This window comes from Palaemon carinicauda, unplaced genomic scaffold (assembly GCF_036898095.1).
Source record: "Palaemon carinicauda isolate YSFRI2023 unplaced genomic scaffold, ASM3689809v2 scaffold18, whole genome shotgun sequence".
Lineage (NCBI taxonomy): Eukaryota > Metazoa > Arthropoda > Malacostraca > Decapoda > Palaemonidae > Palaemon > Palaemon carinicauda.
In genome coordinates, this window is record NW_027169369.1 from 332,877 (window position 1) to 338,876 (window position 6,000).

Genomic DNA, 6,000 nt, shown 5'->3' on the forward strand with positions numbered 1-6,000 from the left:
TCCACAACTGATAACCTATACAAGTTGCACCATTCTACGACAATTTCATAATACGTAATAACTTTGATAATTATGCAAACTACCTTAGAAGGGTAAACTCGGACGCGAACGACCCCGACGCGTCTCAGAAATCGGGGAAGGAGTACAGCTACAGCAATGCACATCTGGACACTACTAGAGCGTGTAGGGGAGACACCTCCTGCAGGTCGATCACCCACAAATTCAGTCACAGGGGTGAGTCACGTGAGAAAAACCTGTTTTTTTTTGACGCTCGGGGTCGCAAACGACCCACCGTACCTATCCAGGGTTAAGGCCACCTTAAACCCTTTTTCCATGAAGGGCAAGGCAAGGGAAGGAGAAGCAATGAATGATGGGTGCTTCTTACTCAGAGCAGTCAATTTGGAGCTAGTGAAGGCCTTCTCCTTCAGCGTGCTGGTAAACAAGGCCTGAGCTTTGGGGAGGTCAAGGATTATGACCTCTTTCGGCTCTGTCTCCTCTTTCTAAGGAGGTTCCGTCCTCAGACGAACATAGCAGTCTGGGTAGGCCCCTTTACGGGGCCAGAATTCCACGTCTTCGGCTGGGACTATTCCCAGCTGGTCAGAGAGGAAGATCTTACCTCCTGACATGGGCATGTGCTCAGCATGCCTCCATGGGTTGATGTCCGAGAAAGGGGGAAGGTCCTTAATGTTTACCTTCTTTCGAGCTACACGAGAAGCTACGGGGTGCATCTCCGACCATAGCGCAGCTTCTTTCTCGCTTGACTGCTTCTTTAAATCCTGAAACATAGAGAGGATAGAAGTCAATGTTTGACATGTCAGCCAATTGAGGGGCAGAGGAGGTCGAGGGGACGGGCTCTGCCACCAGAGTTGATGAAACCGAAACTATTTCGGTTCCTTCGTCGTCGGTCTCAGGAGCCAATACAGACTTATCCTCCTGATCTTCGGCAAGAAGACTAAGTTCAGTGTTTTCTGAAACAACTGACATGTTGTCTTCTAACTGGATGTCCTTCACGGCATCCGATACATCAGACTCTATCGGAATCTGGACAAGGCGGATATCTGTATGAGGTTGTGGGATTACTGCATCCGAAGATGCCATAAGGAAAAGATATGCCCTCATCTTTTCATTTGGAAGGTATGGCCAGGTGGTATTCTTTTGAAAACCCCTGACCCATTTACGCAGCTTCTCTCTTGCTGCATCCCTTGACTCAGTAGACTTTTGGTCATCAAAAGTCATAGTAACCAGATTGGAACAAACGTCACATACCTGGGGGTCCCAATACTTCAGAGAACCCGACGTCGCTGCGCAGCGCGTGTGCGTCCTGCACAGACCATGGCCGCAGAAATTCTTGCTGCGAACATTACAGAAATGGTTCCCGCACTTAGGAAGGTCCTCCTGTAAAGAAAGGAAAGACAGATGAGCATTCGGTGAATTATCTCACAAAATTCATTGTACAATGTTATGTATATATTTAGCTTAGGATAGGAAAGCTAGAAAGGAAGAATGAAAGACACCTACATGTGTTTCCTGTTCAGCCAACTGCTAAGACCTCCCTCAAAATTGAATTCTGGGTATTTCTAAATAGAGAAAATTTATTAAAAGATCTTTATCCTTCAGAATATATAGAGGTTTAACCTAACACCGTCTTCTGGAATTCAATATTGAGGATTGAATGTAGTGATCACTGTAAATTAAAGTAAGAACTCACTTTCATTATATCAAGTGGCCTCACAGTAGGCTGCCAATGAAACACAGTGTAGGCTAGAAAATGTATGGGCTACTGTACAAACTATACGTTGGTTTTCTGATTGCAGTATGATCTATAACGCAATTATACTGACCACTGTACAGTCATATACTGTGGTACCTGTCGGCATACGCTGACATGTTAGTTCCTGGGTTTAAGTTACAAGGTGTACTGTCTTCTAGTGGTAATGGGCGGCAGACAGCCGGCTGTTGTAGGTCGCTGGCTGCCGGGAGGCCGCCGACATTCAGCGGTCTCCGTCAGCCGGCGGCGAGAGATATGTTGGCAGACAGTCGTTCCACCGGCTGCTAGCAATCAGCATAGCTGCCGGCAGGTAGTCGATGGGTCGCCGGCTGCCAGTGGATCGCCAACTGTCGGCAACCCATACCAGCCGGCGACAGTACAATTTGTCAGTGGTATGCAGTCCAGCCGGCTGCCGGCAGTTGGGACCCAGGATACTAGTGGTAAGAAAGAGAGAAAGCATGGATGAGGGGGGGGGGCATGTAAAGGCTCAGCCTTACTGCCCTCCATCCGGAATGAGGGTTCAAATGGAAGGGGGAAATGCAACATTCAGGCTTCCATCCAGTGTTACCAGATGGTCACTGAATAATTTCTGAGGAATTTGCAATTAAATTTCTGGATATTACCAAAAATTTCTGACAATTCTATTTATCATGAATTGATTATACAAAAGGAAATAGGAAAAAAAATCAATTGTACATTGAGAGTGATTAACTATTTATTTATTTTCTTATATGAATTTAAAGAAAAATTCAATAATACTTAGGCGTATGCATCAAATTATAATTTTTATGAAAGTAGAAAAAACTACAATATTAATAACATACTACAAACAAAAATATGTAAATTATTGGCAATTTCCTTTGACATAATAAATGAATTATAATTTATTTGACTGAATACAAAAAGTATTTGTAACTTTAATAATATTGGCTTAATAATATATATATATATATATATATATATATATATATATATATATATATATATATATATATATATATATATATATATATATATATATATATATATATAAATATATATATATATATATATATATATATATATATATATATATATATATATATATATATATATATATATATATATATACATATATATATATATACATATATATATATATATATATATATATATATATATATATATATATATATATATATATATATATATATATATATATATATATATCATGAAACCCTGGTCTTCACTAAAACAAAACAAAAAAAGGGCTATGCCTAGGCCTACAAACAAAGTTGTTTCCTTAGACTGATTGTGACGAATAATTCAACATTTCTTCTAAATGGTGAATAACAGATTCAATCGAGTGCAGTTATGTATGAAATCACAGCACGATGACAAAATCTGACCGTAAGATAGTTAATCAGGCGACAAGACAACAAACTTAGAACACTGAAGTTTAACTCCACGTGAACATGGCGAAAGGGACTGTCAATTAGTAGGGTCCCAGCCATACCCTCCATTTTCCTCTTCGTGTAATTAATTCATGTTTAATATTATATAAAATTTGCATCATTTATGTTATTAAAAGCAAATTTTCTGGAGTTTTTATAATTATCATATAATTAATCACATGTTAAAAATTTTAAATGTGGATAACTATTTATTTTGATGTTCATTTTCTAAATGCATGAAGTTTCTAAAGGCAGTCCTTGTGCTCTCTCTCTCTCTCTCTCTCTCTCTCTCTCTCTCTCTCTCTCTACCCGAAATATAACTTCTAATTTTATATGCAAGTGAGCCTAAATAAAATATACCGCATCAGTTTGCAAAGCCAAAACTCAGAGTTTCAAACCTTATTTGGCAAACTTTGAATACATATTTTCAACATTGTTACTATCTAAGCAACATCCCTTGTTAGAAAAATAGCCCAGTGAGGAAAGGAAATGACAATCACTATATGCTGCAGGCAGTATCATTGAGAATTTTCAACAAGTCCATCTAACAAGCGAGCAGCAGCTAATATACAAAAGCTCTTAATGGACACAAACACATCCAGATTGCCCAGAGCTTTCGCCCCAGCTCTTAGTTTAGCCGACATAGCAATTGATACACGGAGAATGCACGCTTGCTGAAGTCGCTCAGCCCAAAGAGCATGACTGCAGGGACGTCGATTTACTTTTCCTTGCACAGGGCCTGCCAACGTGGTCTTCTGGCACTTCAAAATAACAGGCTCCTCGTGGAACGCAACAGCACCATCTAACCTAACTCAGCAGCCGTACCCTTACCTACCGGGACGCTACGTTCCATGCAACCAACCATATCCTCACCTTACTCTGCGACTAAGTCTCAACCCTGTTTGTTTTCCAACTGGCTTCACTCAGGGCAAGTGGTAGAGAAAGTTTTATAGCAGCAAGTCCTAGTGAGTAGAAGAGATTTGGATAGTCAGGGTTGCCATGCTGGCAAACCCAGATTATGGTACAGGACTCTCCAAATTATGGTATTTGACTTGAAATTATGGTCCATATATATTATAATTATGGTGTATATTATAGTCACTGATTACGTTTATTATGAATAACATACGGCACAGTGTAAAATCCGGACGTCGGACGTCGGACGTCGGATGCCGTCAGGGAGAATAGAAAATCGCTTGTATCATCGGGAAAGACGCGAAAATACACCTCTCTTTTATGACTGGTAATGTTCACTGATAATTTCTGTTATTTTCCGAATAAATGTTCGAAAAATATTTGGTTATTTTCATGTTATTGAGAATAATCTCAATCGGACATCAACATTACACTATTTAACTGCCCGCTATTTTACCCTGTTAGGATAAAAGCCGGACGTCGCCAATCAGCAGTCACAGATAAGAATTTACCCGGCTGTAAAGTAACATAAGGAGAAAGGGCCTACCACTCCCTTTACCCTGCATTTAGTTGCCAAGAAATTTACAACAATGATAACCTAATTGCACTTGTCTCGACCAAACAAACAACATGTTAGAATAGTTTATTTTAAAAAAGTTACATGAGACTACAAGTAGAAATACAACAAAAGCAGTTTTACATATAAGCATGTAAGTGTGAGACGATGCACACACAAACCATCCAGGCCCTAACAGGGTAAAATAGCGGGCAGTTAAATAGTGTAATGTTGACGTCCGATTGAGATTATTCTCAATAAAATGAAAATAAATCAATATTTTTCAAACATTTATTCATGAAATAACAGAAAGTATCAGTGAAAAATACCAGTGTCAAAAAAGTGGTGTATTATGGCGCCTTTACCGGTGATACAAGCGGTTTTCTATTCTCCTGGACGGCATCCGACGTCCGGATTTTGCACTGTGCCATAACATACAGGTTCTATCTCTCTCTCTCAATGTTTGCTTAACTCATTTTTTAATTCATTTCATAATATTTTAACGTATAATTTTAATGTTGAATGACATTTAACACTTGGACTATGCCTCATATTTAGGCAGCCTTGAAGTATGACACAACTCCTAATGCGCTGACATCGTCACACTAAAAAGCGCCTGGGTAAATAAAAAGAGCTCGGGAGAAATAGAGGGCACCCGGGAATTGAGTATGAATAAAACATCACAAATATGGAATAAGGCATAAGGTTTTTAGGTTCTAATGATTCTTTTTCATATACATCATGATGATACTAAAAGGAAAAATGAACATATTGAAACAATTACATTTTTCGTCTCTGATATTCAGCGAGCTCTTTTACATAGTGTAGACTCTTTTCAAGACTGAAACATCTTCCTCTTAGAATGTTCGTGAGTAAAGGGTCTTAATTTGCCAGCATTTATAAGAGCCTTAAACAGATCATCTGTGCTAAAAAAAACAGCCAACGTTGTTCTTTCCTTCTTGTGGTAAAATATGATATTTCATGCGAATATTTGTGATATCATTAATTTTTTTTCTGGATATAATAGGCTTTTCTAATTCTAAGATGATATGGAAGCAATATTGCCCTTAACTCACTCCTGCATGTGAGTGATATTTAATATTGTTATTATGGTCGGCCAAAGTATTGTTTTACTAATTTTAGCACATGTACCTATCTACATCTACATTTTCTTCATCGGCCTAATTTCTATACGCAGTGAAGGCTTTTGTTTTGCCGCCAGTCAAATGGTACTGTAAGGACAGTGAGACAAGCGCCACCAAGATCAACTGATACTTTATTTGAATGCGCACGGAAATACTTAACAAGGTGCGGACGGAAACGTAGGA